We start from the raw sequence: 22,066 nt of genomic DNA on the forward strand, positions 1-22,066 counted from the left end.
AGATTATTGAGGCGGTTAGTGCCGGGCTGTGATTTACTTGGGGGCGCCCCTTAGGGAGGTGTCCCCCTGTACCTCTATCCGGCTTACTATTACCCAACTCCCTGTTTTCAATACCGGAGGCTTATTGTTTCATTAATCATTGCTGGGTCTCTCTTCAATCAAGTTGCCATAAAGTGTGTGCACTACCTGTTAGCAGCCTCGGTATACTGGGTAATTCCATATTCTCTAGGAATTACAAATAGACACTAAAGATAATAGAGACAATAGTATCCAAAGATACTTGCGCGACCAAGAGTGCACGTGGACATTCAACCCTCCTTACTCCTCTCACATGGGCGTTGCATGGGAACGCATGATCGAGGTAGTCCGGCGTATCTTGGACTCTATGATGCTAAGAACCGACCTGACTCGACTCACTCACGAAGTGTTAACTACATTCATGGCCGAAATATCAGCGATAATCAATGCTAGGCCTTTGATTCCAGTGTCAACAGATCCAGAATCGCCAAGTATTTTGACACCAGCAATGCTGCTAACCCAGAAAGTAGGGAACATCCCCACCTCAGTCGAAGGCTTCCACTCTAAGGATATGTACAAACGACAGTGGAGACAGGTGCAGCGCTTGGCCAACACATTTTGGGATCGCTGGAGATGCGAGTATCTGGTGACACTCCAAGAACACCATAAATGGCAAACGGTTAAACCAGATATCCAAGTGGGAGATGTGGTTCTGTTGAAAGATAAACAGTTGGCAAGAAACGAATGGCCCATGGGACTTATAATCAGAACCATCCCAAGCGAAGACGAAAGGGTTCGCAAGGTAGAAGTTCGGGTGACCCAGAATTGGATCGTTAAAATCTTTTTAAGACCTATCACAGAGACTATCCTCCTAATGCCCAAATCGGACTATGATAAGGAAGAACTGACTACCAGTTCTATGAACTCTGAGAGACATTGTGGTGCATCAAGCTGACCTAGAGCTGTGCCTCCACCTACCTTACCGAGATGGCAAAGGACGTCAAGCTGGTGGTACCGGCCGGTATCCCATAGTTATGTGGGCATGAAGTTGCTATGTTATGTTATATTGCACATATGTTCCACATACACCTTAAATAGTGGTATCTCCAGATACCAGACGGGGAGTGTCATGGAACAGAAATACCCCTGTTTGCCTTTTCAGTTTCAGCCCCCCTTCCCTTGGCAGTTCCCCCTGCTAGCTGCACTAGGATGTCACTTTCCTTGCAGTTCTCTCTCAGTGCAGATGGAATGGATACATTATGTATCTCTTTTTCCTTCCAGTCTGTCATACCCCTGGTTGCTCTGGCAACTTCTCCAGTCCTCCTAGTTTAGGTCTTTCCCATTTCCCCCCTGTCTTTTGCTGACAGTTAGTGCAGTCTCACTGAACCTTTAGTGTGACCCTTGCCCCTCACTTCCTTTTCCACCATTACCTCTGGATGAGTGAGCACTGCTGTATACTCCTGTATGGTAGGATTATCTTCTCACCTGCTCTTAACTACCAAGGCACCCACAGAGAGACACTATTCATACATCAACATCTCTTCACAAGTGACTGTATTTTATGCTACTTTCCCCGAATAAAGTAAAGAAAAGAAACACACTTGTTGTGCTTGGAAAAGAGGGCCGAGTTGACACTATCTGGGCTAAATCATCTTGCGTATGACCCTGGCTTGCAGAATTGGGGAGGACTCTCCTGATTGGGTCCCCTTGTGCCCCCTCCCTCTGGTGGAATCCAGAGGTGGGATCTTTTCTTCTTCAGCGTGATGTGGCCGGACTTTCTGACCATTCACGACACAGGTGGGTGGGCTTTTGGCTTTCGCGCCGCTCTGCTCCCCTTGCAAAGAATCCGGGTTTGGCGCCAAATTATTACACATGTCCCGCCACATTCTCCTAATAGTCTCTGTGCACAACGCACGTGCTTGCTCCAGGCTGGGCGGGAACCGCCATTTTAGATCAAGGTCCTTGTTCCGCGGAGCACATGTAGGGATGGCCGCCATCTTGGATGAATCCTCCAAACGCCCATGTGCCCTATCCTCAGTGTCTAACGGGTATCTCATACCTAAAATACACTGACTGACGGTCAACTGTGTGCTCTGCATTCTGGTTCTCACTAAACTGAGATGTCTTGTACCCCAGGCTCAGTGGAACTCCTCTCCTCCGTGCACTGTACTCGATGTTTACCATGCAAGTGTTCTGTGGTGCGTGTGTGTGGGTGATAGCTATGGTACCTCTTTTCTAGGTACGGGGCGTCTCCTGCTTTTGGCCACTCATAGCGCGAGCCCTGGGCTATGGTCCCTGGATTGGTTAACAGGCTGACCCCCCCAGTTGCCTCACGCTACCTGCCTCAAGGGACTCGGTCAGCTCTAACTATTCACCCTTCCTACGCCACCTCCTATGGGCGCCCATCCTTCTCCAACACTTGCTCGGATAGTGCATCTCGCTCTGCCCGTTCTGCCTTGCTATAAGCCAGTCCTGTTCTGACATATTTCTCAGCAGCGCCTCCAAATGTAACCCTGCTTCCCCCCTTCCCCCAAACTCTACGGTGGTGTCTAGGGTGCATGAGGGCAGATTACATGCGGTGTGGTGTGTACCTGTGAGGAACAGGAGGGCCTGAGCTTCCCGCGATGTTTTGCGGGAGCCAGGACCGGGCTTCTGGGGTGGTAGCCTCCATGATCTCTTAGTGGTGCAGTGCCTCCATCTTCTATACTCCCAGGAATATGGGACAGGACCGGTATAGAAGAACCCCCAGGGTAATACTTTCCAATTCACACAAAGTCATTGATAATAACGAATAGTCTCTTTTATTGACAGAGCAGCAATTTCCCAATGATAGTGGCTTCCAGCAGCCGCAACAACAACAGCCAAGACGTGTTATTACGCCGCTTGCCTTCCACACAGATAATTCCTCCTCTCCTTCCCTCCAAGTCTCTCCTCCGACAGGATGGTCTGGGCTAAGGCTTCAATACCCCGTGGCCCACCCCCCGAGGTTAGCCTTGCGGTGGGTCTTGGATTCTCCCCATCACCCGTGGCAGTGGGGTGAGAGCATTTGTCCAACAAGTCTATAATTCTATCAGCTCTACTAAAGGACGCTGAATCTTTCCGCTCCTCTCTCTCTCTGCTCCTGCACTCTGCGCAGGGGAGACCGCAGTCTCCTCCAACTCCTTGGACCGATCCGCAGGATTCTTTGACATAATAACTGAACTGCATACTCCCGGCATAAATAACCGGCAACTCCAGACTCTCGATATACTATCAACACTAACTCTACTCACCGGAGTTGACTGCTAAATATAGAGCTAGCCCCGCCCCTCATGATGTCAGCAGAACCTCCCCTCTTGCTCACGCCAGCAGCAGAGTCCAGGCCTGCGTCTACCACTCAGGATAGGGCTATGAAGGGGGAAAACCCATGATGATTACTGGTGCCTGATCTTAACAGGACTTACCACAGTAGAAGGAAGATAGGTATAGCCTGTGCTGTTTACAGGGGGCTACAATTATATATGCAATATTGTACTTGAATATACTGTACAGTATAACTTTTTTTCCTATCTTGCTTTCCTCATCTCCTCCTCCTACTCCCCTTGATTGAATTGCCTCCTATTTCATTAAATGTCTAGATCTTTCTCAGGATTATAAACTACCCACATCTTTCTTTGGGTCATTATTATATTGTAGTTTTCTAAACATGGAGAGCACCTGGCGCTAGTAAAATTACATTTTGGAAACATTCCTTATAGAAAGTTTTAAATCCTTAGGCCTACTCATAATATATATTTTTTTCTGCCACTGTTATTGCATTGCAGCAATAAAACAACCTAAATAACACTTACCATGATTCATTTTTGCTTCTTGTGATTCATTTTGACCCTGGGACTCAGTTCGTTTGCTCTTGAATGATCTATAGATTAAACAGATCCCTTTTTCTACTTAGGACAGAAAACAGAGTCAAGCTGCAGTGAAAACACTACCATCGTTTTTCAATTATTCTATCAATAAAGATGTTTTTATTAGCTATTTCTGATTCAAAGTAAATTCTGTAAGTCCCTTTCCTATCTTGGTTCAGCTAGTCTTAGTCACTAACATTTTTCCTCTTTGGCTATTTTATTTCTATAAGGCTTATTACTTCATATTATGTTTCAATTATTTCTTCTGATTGCTTTCTATCTATATTCTACCTCAAGTATATTTCTTCTCAGAATGTAATATATCCTTTTATTCAGTCTCTATATTGCCTCAATATCCTTTCTCATCTTCCCTTAACTACCTTTTTGAAGAATTGTTGAATTAAAGTTCTAAAACTTATTGCATTTTAGATATGCTTTTCATCTTTAAACTGACCGTTCTGACCTTGACGGAAACTTTGATTGCATCTACATGGAAGTAATTCCTGGCAAAACTTCCTGTCTATTTAGTTGCAAAAATTGTTTTCTTTTTCTGTATCACTTTTTCATTTATTTTCCTATTTTAAGAATCATTTGTTTCTTAACTGATTTGTGTTATTTGTGCTTACATGATTTCAGCATTGGTGGTATAAATTTTACTGATTTCTACACCACTCATGACATATGTATTGTCATTTAATTGCCCCTGTTTTTATTCTTGCATTCACGGGCCTAGCCTAGTAGCCTTCATAAGAAACACCGCTGGGCCGGTTATGCCGCATTGCTATCACGGTATTCAGAAAGCCTCGAATACCTGCAATAGCAAAATGCCCATAACTGGCGATTAGCCAGCGATGTGATGTGTGCCTCTCTCTAAAAGGCTCACCCGGTGATCTATCCCAGTTGCATAGAGAGCTGCACAGAGAGAGCCGCCTCTCCCTGCGCATATCTCACCAACGTTCACAGGGTTTTAATACAAAGTGTAATACTAGTGTACGTGACCAGGGGGCCTCCGGAGCAGAACCGCGTTGATTTGAGGTCCGGGGACCCCCTGCTTCCTGAGATACATGCTCCGTTATGGGGTCACGGTATCTCCTATGCATTTAAGTGTCTCGCGTCACGTGACAGTGGGAATTAAATGCAAAGGAGATACCGACACCCCATAACAGGGCCTGTATCTCGGGAAGCAGGGGGTCTCCAGACCTCAAATTAACGCGGTTCTGCTCCGGAGACCCCCTGGTCACGTACACATTATTATTTATTAAAACAGCTACATTACCTTAGTGGCTAGTCGCGAAGGCAATGAAGGGGTTAAACACAAGTGCCTGTTTATTGTGGGTAGCGGGGGTGGGTGAAGGTGGTATTTGGCCCTTGGTGGGTGTTTAGGTCTCGCAGGGGGGGGGGGGGTGTTTGGGTTGAATTAGCCCCTTCATTACCATAACAGCTAATACCGCTGAGGTAATAAAGGGGTTAACCCCTCCAGCTGCCACCAGGTAGGCCTAAACATTCATCCTTGGGGCTACTACCACCTTCAACCAATCCCTCTGCTCACAATAAACTAAAATACACACAACAGCTCTACTACCCACCTCCTCTACCCCCAATAACCCCCCCCCCCCCCCCACACACCCCCCCACACCATACAGTACAGTAATGGGCAAAATTACTATTACAGATATGGATAATAGTGCATTTGCCCACTCTAAAACCAAGCATCAGCCAGCAAGCATAAATAAAGAAAATAAAACTTTCTACGTACCCCTGCCATTATGAAGGGCATCCTCATCAGAATACTCCAGGTCCATGTCCTCCGTTACCAGCAAGAGTACATGAATAAACACAATATAATGACACCTAAACCCTTAATCACCTTAGCGATGAATAGTTACATAGTAGATGAGGTTGAAAAAAGACTTCCGTCCATCAACTTCAACCTATGCTAAATTTTGACAACAGATACTTTATCCGATAACTATACTTATTGATCCAGAGGAAAGCAAACAAAAAACCCCATTAAGGGGAAAAATTAATTCCTTCCTGACTCCAAGAATTGGCAACCGGATTAATCCCTGGATCAACATCTTTCCCATGTATACTTATTTGGTATATCCCTGTATACCTTTCCCATCTAAAAAGATGTCCAACCTTTTTTTGAACAAATCTATTGTATCTGCCATCACAGTCTCCATGGGTAATGAATTCCACATTTTAACTGCCCTTACTGTAAAGAATCCTTTCCTTTGTTGCTGGTGAAATTTCCTTTCCTCCAACCTTAAGGGATGGCCCCGAGTCCTTTGTACTGCCCGTGGGATGAATAGTTCTTTTGAAAGCTCCTTGTATTGTCCCTGAATATATTTGTATATAGTTCTCATATCCCCTCTTAGACGCCTCTTTTCTAATGTAAATAAATCTAATTTAGCTAGCCTCTCCTCATAAGTTAGAATGTCCATCCCCTTTATTAATTTGGTGGCTCTTCTCTGCACTCTCTCTAGTTCCATAATGTCTTTTCTTAGGATTGGTGCCCAAAATTGTACTCCATATTCAAGGTGTGGTCTTACTAATGCTTTGTAAAGGGGCATAATTATGTTTACTTCCCTTCCATCCGTTGCCCGTTTGATGCAAGATAAGATCTTGTTTGCCTTTGCAGCTACTGCAAGACATTGTGCACTATTGCTAAGCCTGCTGTCTACAAGCACTCCTAAATCCTTCTCCATCAAGGATTCCCCCAATATATCTCCATTTAATTTGTAAGTCGCCTTTTTATTCTTGTAGCCCAAATGCATAACCTTACATTTATCTGTATTAAACCTCATCTGCCATTTACCTGCCCACGTTTCCAGTCTCTCCAAATCCTTCTGAAGAGAAATTACATCCTGCTCTGATTCTATTACCTTACACAATTTAGTATCATCAGCAAAGATTGAGACTTTGCTGTCGATCCCAACCTCAAGGTCATTAATAAACAAGTTAAAAAGCAGGGGTCCCAGTACCGATCCCTGAGGTACTCCACTCACGACTTTAGCCAAACCTGAAAAAGTTCCATTTATGACAACCTTCTGTTGTCTGTCCTTTAACCAGTTTTCAATCCAGGTGCATATATTATTACTGAGTCCAACTTTCTTTATTTTGTACACCAACCTCTTGTGTGAAACCGTATCAAAAGCCTTTGCAAAATCTAAGTAGACCACATCAACAGCATTACCCTGGTCTAGATTCCTACTTACCTCCTCAAAGAAACAAATAAGGTTAGTTTGGCAAGATCTATCCTTCATAAATCCATGCTGACTATTACTAATAATTTTATTTTCCATTAGGTATTCCTGAATATTATCCCATATTAAACCTTCAAGTAGTTTCCCTACTATTGAAGTCAGGCTTACAGGTCTGTAATTCCCTGGTTGTGATCTACAGTAGCTCCCTTTTTAAATATAGGCACCACATCTGCTTTACGCCAATCTTGTGGCACTGAGCCTGTGGAAATGGAGTCCTTGAATATTAAATATAATGGTTTGGCTATTACTGAACATAACTCCTTGAGAACTCTTGGATGTATGCCATCAGGGGACCAGGTGCCTTATTTACTTTAATTTTTTCAAGCCGCTTATGAACTTCTTCCTCAGTTAACCAATTGTTCATTAATATGGAGGTTGTGGCTTCCTCCTACGGCACTACTATTGAACTTGATTCTTCCCTGGTAAACACAGAGGCAAAGAATTTGTTTAAAACCTCAGCTTTTTCCTTATCTCCAATAATCTGCCTAACCATCTCACACTGAAAGGGTCCTATATTTTCTTTTCTCATTTTTTTGTTATTAAGGTGCTTAAAGATTTTTTTAGGGTTGACCTTACTTTCTATTGGAATCCTTTTTTCATTATCCATTTTTGCTAATTTGATTGCCCTTTTGAAATTTTTGTTACATTCCTTATAATTCTGATACGATGTCTCTGTCCCTTCTGACTTAAAGAATCTAAACGCCTTCCTCTTCTTGTCCATTTCCTCCCTACCTGTTTATTTAGCCACATTGGTTTTGACTTATTTCTTTTATACTTATTACCCAAGGGTATACACTGATAAGTGTGCTTTTCTAACAATGTTTTAAAGACTGCCCATTAATCTTCTACATTTTCCCTGCAAAAACATCATCCCATTGTATTACTACTAGATTAGACCTCAGTTTATTAAAATCTGCCTTTCCAAAGTTGAAGGTCTTTGTTGAACCCAAGTAATCTGTTTTTCGATAATTTATTTCAAAGGAGACCATGTTATGATCACTGTTACCCAAATGTTCCAGTACTTGAATATTTGTTATTACTTCTACATTGTTTGATATGACCAAATCCAGAACTGCCCCTCTCCTGGTTGGTTCCTCAATAATTTGGGTCATATAATTGTCTTTAAGCACCCCCAAAAACCTGTTCCCTTTTGTTGTAACGCTAATCTCATTGCCCCAGTCTATGTCTGGATAATTAAAATCCCCCATTATGCAAGCATGACCCAGTTTTGATGCCTTCTCCATTTGCAAAAGTATTTTAGCTTCCTCAATCTCACAGATATTTGGTAGTTTATAGCATATTCCCACAAACATTTTCTTTATACTTTTACCTCCACTGCTAATTTCTATCCACAAAGTCTCTACATTTTCATCATTCCCTTCATAGACATCATCCCTTATAATAGGTTTTAGATCCGGTTTAACATACAAACATACTCCACCTCCCCTTCTATTTGTTCGATCCTTCCGAAAAAGAGAATAACCCTCTAAATTAACTGTCCAGTCATGAGTTTCATCCCACCATGTTTCAGTAATGCCTATGATATCATACTGTTCACTTGCAGCTATTAATTCAAGCTCCCCCATTTTATCTGTCAGGTTTCTTGCATTACCAAGCATGCATTTCAGTTTATTTTCAGTCTGTACTATTATCTTATCTGCTCCTTCCTTTCTGCGCCCACTTTGTTTAGTCTTTAGAAGTTTTCTAGTATTATCTGTATTTACTATGGGTGTCTCACTGCTTGTCAAACTTACACTTGCCCCCATTCTACCTCCATACCACCTTGTATCCTCATCTATTCCATTTAGTTCATTATCTGTTTCATTCCCCTTCCCCCTCCATCCTAGTTTAATATCTCCTCCAACCTTTTTAGCATTCTCCCCCCTAGCACAGAATAACCACTACAGTAATTAAGTGGCTATCCACCCGGGAGGCCTAACCACCCACCCCTGCCCCATTATACCCATCCTGTACCAATTGATTGGCACAGTTGTTCATCATACCCATATTCAATAATATGGCCAGGATAACCCACTATATAGCACTCAATGGTCAACCTAATAAAAATCATTAATGCCAAAAAAACACATAATAAAAGAAATACAGGAGCACCTAAACACCCCAACAATAAAAGAACTAAAAAGCATAATAGTACACATGAATAAAAAATTTCTATCACTAAAACAGCATAAGAATTAAAATTATGTTATTCCAAAACATAAGGATATAATTAAATAAACACCAATCCAACAAATTAAATAAATAAATCCACTAACCAATAAATCAATAAAGCACTAGCCAACAAATCAATTAAATAAATTAAACCAATAGCCAACACAACTGTTAATTAATTTAAACTGCTAGCCAACCCAAAAATGTACTAAAAACAAGCCATCCAAATTCCAAACAATTTAATCAAAACAATAAACAGAAATAGAAAAAATAATAATCAATTCAAAACAAGCATTTGCCAAAAAATGTATTACCTGTGACTGTATTTATCTGTACCCTAAAGGGGCACAGATTAATACATTAGCATTCAATGGGCAATCACAAACATAAAAATAAATAAATGCAATAAAAAAACCCTGAAAAAGACAATTACATAAATTCAATATTTATCTTACCTTTAGAAGTCTCTGATTCCTGGATATCAGGAAGCTATCAACCCGCGACATCATCTCCAGCAATCTGTCTCCATCCTCCTTGAAGAACTGCATCAGGTAAAAAAATCTTCTTTCTTCCATCTTCTTTCTCCTTGTTCTATTTTCATCTGTTATTATTTTCTTCTTTTCTTTAATCTACTATCTTCTTTCTTTCAATCCAAAACCCCATGTTAAATCCACAACGGATGTTGTCTCGTTGTCTTCTTGAACTAAAATACGATGGAACAGGCCTTATAGATGACCTGTGATGTCACATTTTAGGGTCAGATCGTACAGATCCAATCCGATTAGATGCTGTATCATGTGCCCGCCTCTTTTTATTTTTAAGGATGTGAGGTCATCTCCAAGGGAGGTACGCGACATCCTTAAAACCAAATGTCTCATATCACATGGTATTACAGCCAATGGGATTGAAGACAGTTAAAAAGGATGTGACATCACTTTAAGGGATGAAGGTCACATCCTTTAAACTAATGTAACATATCACACGGTACAGGAACCAATGGGATTGCCTTTATTGCTGTAATACATGTGATATGAGACGTGGTTTTAAGGATGGGACGTACCTCCCTTGGAGTTGACGTCACATCCTTTAAAAAAAAAAATGGAGAGAGGGTGCGTGACGTCAGGGAGCATGCACATGTTCTAGTGAAGCTCAGTGCATCCCGCCCGCTACATTTAAATAGAGCCTCTGATCAGCACCTCGTATTGATAAAAAAAACCATGGCAGCAGGTGGGGGAACATCAGGAGATGACCCTGAAGAAAGACCAGAAAGCTAAGGCCCCAGGTTTGTCCTGATTCGGCCGGGGACACTCCATGTCGGCAGAGAAAAAAAAAGATGATGCATGCCATTGGAATCAACACAGGAGGGAGAGAGAGACAAAGAGCCTGCAGAGAGGCAGAGGGACACGGCTGGGGGGCAGAAAGTTTAAGAGGAATGGGTGAGTGGCACAGCAGGCAGAGATACTTCACTCACCCAGCAGGACCTTCAGGTCATGCTCAGGGATCTGCAAGCTTGGTTCCATGTATCACTGGATAAAGCAGTGTTAAAGTTTAAAGCCAAAGTTTTTTCACTGTCTAAAAGAACCACAAAGCTGGAAAACAAGATGGACGTTACCTTACAAAGGACGTTACCTTACAAAATCAGGTAAATATGGACGACCTCTCAATGAAGAGATCAGAGCCATGAGATGGATGATTTGGAGAATAGGGAGCAGATGCATAATTTACGATTTTGCCATATTCCTGAGATGATGTCGCCATATTCCTGAGATGATGTCCATGGAAGCCCTGCAGCCATATCTTAAGAGACTCTTCTTGTCAATTGACCCCCAACTACAAGATGGTGAAATGCTAATGGATAGAGCTCATAGAGCGTTGGGCCCGAGATTTGATGATCCCAGAAGAAGCAGAGATGTGGTATTGAGGCTTCATCAATACGCAAATAAGGATAGGATTTTAAAGGGCTGCAGAAATAAAGGATCAATCGACTTTGAAAACGCCCCTATTCAGATTTTCCAGGACCTGTCCAGAATTACTTTAAAAAGGTGAAAGTGAACTGGGACCAGTGACAGCGATAATCCAGGAAAAGGGATTCGGTATCGATGGGGCTTCCCTTTCTGTCTAATAGTTAACCACGTCGGAAAACAGGTTTTGATCCGCTATCCAGAGGAATCCGCATCTTTTCTCTCAGCTCTAGGACTGGACTCCAAGGATAGATCGGGTCAGCAGCAAAGATTTCAAGATGGCCATTTCGAGGATGAGCGATCGGCCGGGGGTGGGGGGGCGATAGCCCAAAGAGGTCAGAGCCAGGACCTGATATGTTCTTGAGAGAGCTCTTCTGAGCCCCTTTTTGTTGTCCTCCCAAAGCTTTGGAAGTTTCAGTATGAGCCTGCGGTGGTCTCGCTAACCGTCAAGTCAGCAATCCTTGGCGGCCCAAAGAAATTTACGTTGGATCCGCAGCTTTTGTTTTTTCTCTTTTTTCTCTCTGTGTTTTTTTTCTCTCTCCCTTGTATCATTTAGGTTCCATTGTATGTATGGTTCTCTCTGGGATTCAGGGTCACCTTCCTTCTGATTCGGTGATAGGCTCTCTCTGTGGAGGGGAGAAGCCATCTCGTGGTATCTCTAAAATCAATATTTGCATGGAGCTGGGAAATGTATGAACTGAGGGGCCAGGCCTAGCTCTAAGATCCAAAAGAGATGTTTATTTGAGGGTTTGCACACCACACTGATACTCAAGCTACAGATAAAAAGGACATTACATTTTTACTAAAGGACAATAGCAGCCCCTGCTTGTGACATTAATCTTAACTGTTATTGAATGTTTAAAATGAGAAATATTAAGTGCGATGTATATTGTTTTCCATGTTGTTTACTTTTCCTTCTCTCAACCTGTGCTATATTATTATTATATGACAAGCTTTATATGTTTAAGGGTTTTAAAATTGGCAGGAATTACCTATTTTTTAAAGGCATATGTTGTGCTATCTATAATTAAGGTGCGATAGGAGGTTGAGAGTAAATGGGGGCGGGGTGTATAGGGTGGAAGGGAGCACTGTATGCCTGGCATCAAGTCATCCCCAGTAGGGCCATATGCCCGTCATGCCATTTAGGGACTGGACACAAAATTGGGATATGTGGCTGGATACACTCATCTTATTTTTCAATTTAATTTGGCTTTGTTGTTTTGTTTTTCTCCAAGTTCCCGCTATGGGAAATTTCCCTCCCTCTTTTTTCCCCCTTTTTCTCAGTTGTCCATTACAACCGTTAAAAAATTTTGAGCACAACTTTCACAAGGGATAGAGAGACACGTCACTGGGAATGGCTAGTGAAACACCTCTGAAGTTAATCTCTCTGAATGTTAAGGGCCTTAATAGTAATGGTAAGCGTAGATTGGCCCTTAAAGAGTTTAGGAAACTGAAAGCAGATATTGTTTTTCTACAAGCAACGCTTTTTGCCACCCAAGAGCCCACGAACACATTCATTACTAAATCACTGGGAGATTAACTCACAAATTGGAGACTCACTCAAAAACTACTTCCAAACTAATAATGGGTCTGTAGAATCGACAGCAATATTATGGGAGGCACAGAAAGCCACGATTAGAGTACAGTTTATTTCAACAGCCTCTTACAGGAAGAGATGAAAATGGAAAAACAAAAATATTTAACGGACAAAATTGTAACAATGGAAAGAACACATTAAAAAAACACGTCTAGGAAAATCTATAAAATTCTTAGCTTGGCAAGGGAGGAACTCAAGAGGTTACAACTGGAGGATGTACAGTAGAGAAGGCCTTTAAGTGGACTAAACAAACATACTATGATAAGGGAGATAAGGTAGACCATATATTGGCAAATAAGCTTAGGGGGATCAGGTCAGTTCCCGCTATTAAGATAAAAGGGGAGAAGTGACATTGAATCCCTCAAAGATTGCTGAGGAATTTGGTAAGTTTTATATGGAACTGTTTTTAGGGCCCTGTCTCTTAGACTTGTTTAATGGTTTTCTTAGCGGAAAACAAATCCCCCCCACAGATGACGATGGCCAATATAATGGTGATTCCAAAAGAGAGAAAGGATCCTTTATGTTGTGGTAGCTATAGAGCAATTTCGTTCCCTAATACGGATTTGAAAATTATAGCAAAATTTTAACACGTGTAGGTTGAATGGATGGAGACGGATTGCTGGAATTGATGACGTAGGTCGAGAGCTTTCCTGATAGGTGTAGTTGGGTCAGGGTAGGAAAGGTCAGAATGGTCATGATACTCGCCATGGTCTGGGGTTGGAGAAATGGGATTGTCGTAGTGCATACCCGGGGTCCAAGAGTAGAGAAGGTAGATGTCCAATTGCAAGCCAAAGTCAGGGGTTAGAGAAGGCGGAGGTCCAGATAGAAGACGAGGTAAAAAAAAAGGAGCAAGAAAAAGAAGACGTGTTCAGACAAGGTAACAGCAAGGCAGCAGGGTGCTTTAGGGCAAGCCAAATTGGAGGAGATTTGGTGAGTATAAATAGGGCAGGTAGCCAATAGCAGGTTAGTACAAGGCTGCAGGCTAATGAAAGAGAACCGGTTAGTACAAGGCTGCAGGCTAATGAAAGAGAACCGCCCCCTCAGATGTAATCAGTCCACCGATAGGCAGGGGCAGGAAGAATAGCAGGTGCAGATTAATTGTTGAGAGCAAGACTTCTCAAGGCCGTGTGGCGCCTGCGTGTAACTTGTGTGGGATGCGCATCACCTGTAATGTCACAGAGGTAGAGCCTGAGCGAGGTGTGTGCGGTGTTTGCCAGCCTCGTAGTGTGACGCGCGTCACCTGTTTCGTCACGGGATGTGTTACGGGTGCGGAGCCTGAGTGCAGTGCATGCGGTGTCCCACAGTCTGGTAGCTCAAAGCGTGTCACCCATCTCATCACGGGATGCATCACGGGGCGGAGCTGAGGCCCAATCTTCTCATTGCCCCCCTTCAGGGGCGACCTCTGTGGGTTCCAGGGATGGCTTGGAGGGAAATGTTTGATGAAAGGCCCAGACGAGCCTAGGTCCCTTGGAATCCAAGAACGTTCTTCGGGGCCAAAGTCCCTCCAATGAACCAGGTATTGGAGCTTTCCTCTGGTAAGCCTGAAGTCTAGGACAGTCTGTACTTCAAATTCCTGTTGTCCCTCAACCAGGAGGTGTTCAGGTGGGGACACTGAAGCATGAGACTGAGGATCCTGAAAGAAGGGTTTGAGTAAGGATGTATGGAAATCTGAAGGGATCCTCATAGATGCTTGCAACCATAGCCGGTAGGCAACCGGATTGACTTTCTCGATAACGGGAAATGGGCCAATATACCTTGGTGTCAATTTAGCTGTTGGGAGCTCCAGTCTGATGTTTTTAGTGGACAACCATACTTTTTGTCCCGGATTGTTCGTAGGCGTTTCACGACGATGTCGGTCTACCTGTTTTTTCTGCATAGAAACAGCCTTTCTGAGGTTCTGCTGAATCTTTTCCCACGATTCTTGTAGATGCAAAATCCTGTTATCCGCTGCGGGTACCCCGAATCTGGGTCCACCAGTAGGGAGCACTGAGGGATGAAATCCAAAGTTGGTAAAGAATGGTGAGTCTTCATATTCAATCAATTTTTATATTGTTAAAATCACAACTGTTTTATTTTTTCAATGATGTTGCATTTTGCAGTATAATTAGACTTTGTATGTGTAATTAATTCGGGTAAGAAACCCCAAAAATAAATATTAATAACTTTTATTCTATATTTATTATTTATATTTCAATACCTTCAACTTTTGCTAGGCTTAGTCTGCTTTTCATACTGTTTCTGAAAATATCACACACACCACACACACACACACACACACACACACACACACACACACACACACACACACACACACACACACACACACACACACACACACACACACACACACACACACACACACACACACACACACACACACACACACACACACACACCTCAAGGGAGTGATAGTGTAACTTTAATTACATTTCAAATGAGTTCCAAGGATTTCATTCTTCTGTAATCCTGCATGCTCATCACAGCATTAGACAAAGACGGACTAATTTAGTTGCACCATCCCCACCCCATCACTCACCACCCTCCCCAAGCCTAGCAAAAGGCATTCAACTTGTTCTCCACACCTCCCCCGGCCATGGGACCTTTGTAAAAAAAAGAAAGACACGTTATCTTTGAGCCTTTGATTTTTGGCTGAGAAATGTATTTGCCTGGTTTCACACACGTGCATGGGTGATAAGTCCTGCATTGTGATTTATCGAGGAAGACTTCACTTTCAATGTGAATTACAAGTCCGAAAAAAAAAGAAAAAAGGCCTATATTTTTTTTTCTTTTCTCGACAAGGGCTTAATATATGAGTGATTTTAAGAAAACATTATGTGATGCATTTTTTAAATATTTTATCAAGTTTTACCTTCATAAAATCCCTTCCTTTTTATTTCTCTATGAGGTGGCATACACTAACTTTTGTGGGGGGGGGGGAATACTATTCAAAACCATAAACTTTGGGTAGGCTTGGTATGCTTTTCATACTGTCTATGTAAATATCACACACACAAACATGGTCTCAAGGGAATGATACAGTAACTTTTATTACATTTCAAAAGTTCAAAAGATTTCATTCTACTGTAATCCTGCACGCTCATCACATCATTAGACAAATACGGACTAATTTAGTTGCACCTTCCCCCTCCCCCTCTACCCCCCTCACAATAGGACATTCAAACACAAAGACGCATGATGTTTCAGGTCTTGGCTATTGTGGTATTCAATTCCATGGCGTTTAGCTGAGTCACCTCACCCAGTGTAAATGACCGTGGATTTATTTTGTCATTGACAAACTGTTATTATGGACTGTTATTACTGTTAGGACTGTTATAATGCACACAGTACAATAAGCTTGGACATCCCCCCCTCTTCCAGTAGTGCAGCATCTCCTGAGAAACAAAAAAAAATGCTGCAGGATTAGTGAATTGAAGGCCTTGACTGTTTAACACTACTGACAGACACACAAAACGAATAAACTATAACTTGCCATACCTGTAAACGATAATGATTTTTTAGAAATAATAGGTAATACACACATGTCTAATACTGTACATACTGTATACAATATAATATATACAAAGTGGAGAGTAAGCGCAGACTTAAAATGTTTAACATTCAATTACTTTAATATACAGTTAGGCTAATACTAAAACAGGTTATTGTCAGTACCATACTTACCTGTAGTATACATAATGTGCCTACCTAACTACAGTACAGTACCTTACTACATGCCGGTGGCATGCCCATTATGCTCTAAAAGAATGGGCAAAAGCTGCTAATACAGTCAAAATACAGTTAGGTCCGGAAATAATTGGACACTGACACAATTTTCATAATTTTGGCTCTGTACGCCACCACAATGGATTTGAAATGAAACAACTGAGATGCAATAGACGTGCAGACTTTCAGCTTTAATTCAAGGGGTTGAACAAAAATATTGTATGAAACATTTAGGAATTGCAACCATTTTCATACACAGTCCCCTTATTTCAGGGGCTCAAATGTAATTGGACAGATTAACACAATCATAAATAAAATGTTCATTTTTAATACTTTGTTGAGAATCCTTTGCAGGCAATGACTGCTTGAAGTCTGGAACGTGAAGCACCGTCCAATCAACTTCGCTGAATTTGGCTGAATCTGAGCACACAATATATCCCTATACACTTCAGAATTCATCCGGCTGCTTCTGTCTTCTGTCACATCCTCAATAAATAGTATACAAATGGGTAAATCAATTGACTAACCCTCCAGGCGCTCAGAATATAAGCATAGTCCTGCTGGTGAGCAATAATAAAAGGAATCTTTCAGACCCCGGCTATAATCAACCACCTGGCAGTGTAATAGGTATATAATGTCCTTCCCCCCAACCGGCTCACCATGAGCACTATCAGGCTGGGACACGGGAAACTCACGTATAATTCTTGTGGCTGTTGATGTCAAGCCTGTCCGGTCTTGGCAATGTGATGTATGCTCCTGCTCATCCTGGATGAAGCTGGGATCCCTCCGTCTCAAGATCTTTTTTCTTCACCGCCAACCCGCTACCCGCCGATGCGGTTGATTATAGCCGGGGTCTGAAAGATTCATTTTATTATTGCTCACCAGCAGGACTATGCTTATATTCTGAGCGCCTGGAGGGTTAGTCAATTGATTTACCCATTTGTATACTATACATGATTTACAGGCAGCTTGAAGATATTGGAGACAGAGGACAAAGTGACTGTATATTACATATCAATCTGAATAGATTAAGATATTTATCCCTGTTCCAATTGTGAAGGCTGATAGTGGGTTTTAGTATTCACTATATACTTACCCAGGTTTTTTATTATATTTTTTTTTCCTGATAAATAAAGTATTTTTTATTTTTTATATAAATGGATGGAGAACAAGAGGTAGAAATGGATATACATACGACATATGTTCAAAAATGTGGCAATAATACTGAAAGGGCAAAAAGGGCCACAACTATTTTTGATGAAATCAGATAGAACATCACATGTGAGAATTCGACAGACCTTATTGATCACTTTGTAAAATTGGAGAGACTCCTGACACAAGATATCCGTATATTTTGGGATATAATAACTCTAGAAAATTACATCAAAGTAAAACGTATACCGAGGGGTCTGCGTATTAAGAAGATGCCATCTTTTGGATTTCCCAGCAAGGACTTTCAATCACAATGGAGAATCATCCTAGATGAATGTTCCAGAAAGCTGATGGAACTTATTGTAGCAACTAAGGTGTCTGAAAAGAAAAAGTTATCATGTGACATAGGTGTTTTGAAAAAAGAATTGTATAGATTTAAAGATATGGAGAAATTCTCAAATAATGATAAAACATTGTTACAGAATATCGAAAAGATGGAGCAGGATGTTATCATTAAAAAGCAGGAGAAATTTTCAAGAGATAGATCTGACTATGAAAAGGGTCAGGTCTATTTCTGGGAAAGACCTGTCTCCACAAGAGATCTCTCCAGGGGTAGATATCTTTCACATTCAACCCCTCGTAAATGGTCTTCAGAAGAAGAGATCAATAATCAGAAGTCTAATACTAGATCTATTCTAAAATCACCTAATGTAGAACGTAGACAGAGTTTTGAAACAGACTCTTCCGATAATGCAGACAGACCCTCAGTATCATTTTTTACACAGGATAGACATACTAACAAAGATCAAGAAGCAGGTTATTTTGATAGAACATACTTACCTAACTCTAGAGAGGAACACACTAGAATAAATCAAACTAATGTAGAGAATAGTCAGTCAAAAAACCAAAGAAGTGCAGGAGGGGCAAAAAGAGTAGAAAGAACACACGGAGCAGACAGCAAGAGGAAGAAGTACTCTTAAATTCTACATCAAATAATGTTATAAACATTTCTGATACCGTTCTCACATCTTCACAGGTGTTATTGCTAAACAAAGGCCTGAATTATGCCCCACAGGAGGATTTTGATTTATTTACAACCATTATAGACCTCCAAAAATACACTAGGAAATGGGCTTTAAAAAAGCTATTTGCAAAGAAATCTGTGACCACAACAGTCATAAATAGCAATCCCTGTGATGATGGTAGAAATGGTACAGTTTCTGGTTTAAGTGGAGGTACTTCTTCCTTTGCAGATACTGCTTTTACCTTTGATTTACAATCTCTGTATGAAGAGGGTTGTACTGATGCAATTACTGAGCCCCCTTTTTTCGGCCACATTGACTCTAATCTTAAAAAACGGTCTTTCTTTATGCCTTACAACACCAAAGGGCCATGTCTGACAACATTCGAACGACTTGTTGACAGAGACCTAAAGACGCTAGCTAAAGGATATTCATTTTCAAAATCATATTTTACACCTGATAATTTGACTGTACAGGAAAGACTAGATTTAGAAGAACTTAAGAAAAATAAAGATATTGTAATAAAAAATGCCGACAAGGGGGGTGCAATAATTGTCCAAACTTCAAGTAAATACAGAGATGAAGCACTTAGATTACTAAGTAATACTGACTTTTATGTCAAACTCAAATCAGACCCTACTAAAAGGTTTCTTGGCGAGCTTGAGAAATTGCTTGAACTGGGTGACGTACTATATGTTATAACAAACAAAGAAAGACAATTCCTGGCGTGTGAGTCTCCCATAGTACCTGTGTTTCACCATCTCCCAAAGATCCATAAATCACTGGAGAACCCCCCGGGGCGTCCCATTGTGGCCAGTATTGGATCTTTGGGAGATGGTGTGTCACGCTACGTGGACAAATTTCTCCAACCAATTGTTAAAAATTTACCTTCATTTATTGAAGATACTTCAGCGTTGTTACTTTCATTGGGGGACATTGTTTGGAAAACAGGCTATCGTTGGGTCACCATGGACGTCACATCATTGTATACCATTATCGAACACCAACACGGACTTCGCGCCATTTATCATTATCTTCAGCTTTCATCACTTTCCACTGCACAAATCACTTTTATTAATGACGCTATTCTTTTTCTATTGACTCACAATTATTTTTTATTTGACTCACAATTTTTCTTACAAACACAAAGCACAGCTATGGGGACCTCTTTTGCACCCTCATATGCGAATCTTTTTATGGGCTTATGGGAGTCTCAGCACATTTATGGTAGCACTAATAACTTTCGTTCAAATATCATTTATTATAAACGCTATATAGATGATTTAATTTTCATATGGGATGGTGATCTTGATAGTATTCACTCTTTTATTCACGATATTAATTGCAATGATCTTCATCTTCATTTCACTTTTGAAACACATACTGAAAAAATTAATTATCTTGATGTGACCATCCATGGTGATCCTACAACAGGTATACAGACAGATATTTTTACTAAGCCCCACGCTAGGAATTCATACTTGCATGCCAGCAGTAGTCACCCCCATGCATTGATCCAAGGTATACCTAAAGGACAATTTATGAGATATAAGCGTCTATGCTCGAACCGGGAAACATTTTTGGAACACTCCAAAACTTTGGGTTCAAAATTTCTCTCTAGAGGTTATAAACAAGAAGTGGTTGATAGGGCATTTCTAAATGCTGATTTGATGAAGCGAGAAGAACTGTTAATCCACAAAAAGAATAACAAAGATAAACGTACAGTTACTATGGATAGTCCTTTATTCATCACAAAATACAGCAAACAAGCGTTCCAGATAAAACAAATTATTCAAAAGCATTGGAATGTACTTAAAATGGACACAGACCTTGAACAATATACGAATTCGGGTCCCAGATTTGCCTTCAAAAAAGCCAACACACTTGCTACATCTGTATCCAAAAGTATGTTTCAATCAAGAGATTCCAAACTTGGGAATATACCAAAAGGGTTTTTTAAATGCGGCTTTTGCAATTATTGCAAATATGCTTCTCCCACTAAAAGAATCCGTACATTATTCCCCAATTGTAAATATCGGATAAATACATTCATTAATTGCCAAACCACACATGTAGTTTACGTCATTACTTATGGTTGTAAACAAAGATATGTGGGAAGAACAATAAGATCTCTATATGTCAGGATCTCTGAACATGTTAGACTTATTCGCAAACGTGATCTTTCACACCCAGTCTCTAAACACTTTTCATTATGTCCACTTGGGGGACTAAAGAATTTTTCTTACTGTGGTGTTGAACACATCCCCATCCACCCAAGAGGTGGAGATAGACTTAACCGTTTAAATAAAAAAGAGATGTCATGGGTTTTCTCCCTTAACAGTTTGCAACCTTGTGGCCTTAATGTAGAATGGGAACTTAAACATTTTCTTTATGATTAACATTTTCTTTATGATTGATTTTTTATATACATATCTTTATTGGTAAATAACCCCCCCCCCCTTTTGTTACACTATTCCTGCCCCCCCCCCTTCTTCCTCTCCCCCCCCCTCCTTTCCCCCTCCCCCCCCTCCTTCCTTTTTCCCTCCCCCCCCCCCACTCCCCCCCCCCTCCTTCCTTTTTCCCTTACCCTAACTCCCCCCCCCCCTTTCCCTCCCTCTCTTTCCTCCTACCCCCCCCCCCTCTTTTTTTCTTTTTCCTTACCTTTTGTTTATTATCTATATCATTTCAGGTATTTTAGATATTTTCAACCTATATTAAATAAGTGATTATTTTTGAGTTATTTATATATTTCCTATCCACTTTTGGTTCAATTTGTATCTTTCATGAACTTCCACATTATTATGATAATATGAAAGTGTTGCAAATGTACATTAATGTTTAAAATGTCGATTATAACCATTAATTCTCCTATCCTATATCTCTGGGTTTGTGATTAAATTTAAATTTAGATTCACATTATTTGTGCTTTATTTAAGCTCAAGGTGCATAGAATTCATATTTTATTGACCTGTCATTAATACATTGACCTGAGACATTTAGACTTATGTTTATGTCCTTAGTCATAATGATTGGTCTTCTTTATGTGTATATATATATTTTTTGTTTTAACATGTTCTTCTGACATCTATGTTCATTATGCGGGCATTAAGTCTGACACTGAGGTTGCTAATGATTATAATGTTGGACACCTGAAATGTATTACATTGAACAACATGTACAGCTGTCCTAAGTTTGCTGATGTATAAATAGATGTCTGATGATGCAAGCGAATCACTCTTTTGACAAAGGCCTGCCAGGCCGAAACGCG

Source organism: Ascaphus truei, chromosome 4 (genome assembly GCF_040206685.1).
Source record: "Ascaphus truei isolate aAscTru1 chromosome 4, aAscTru1.hap1, whole genome shotgun sequence".
Classification (NCBI taxonomy): Eukaryota; Metazoa; Chordata; class Amphibia; order Anura; family Ascaphidae; genus Ascaphus; species Ascaphus truei.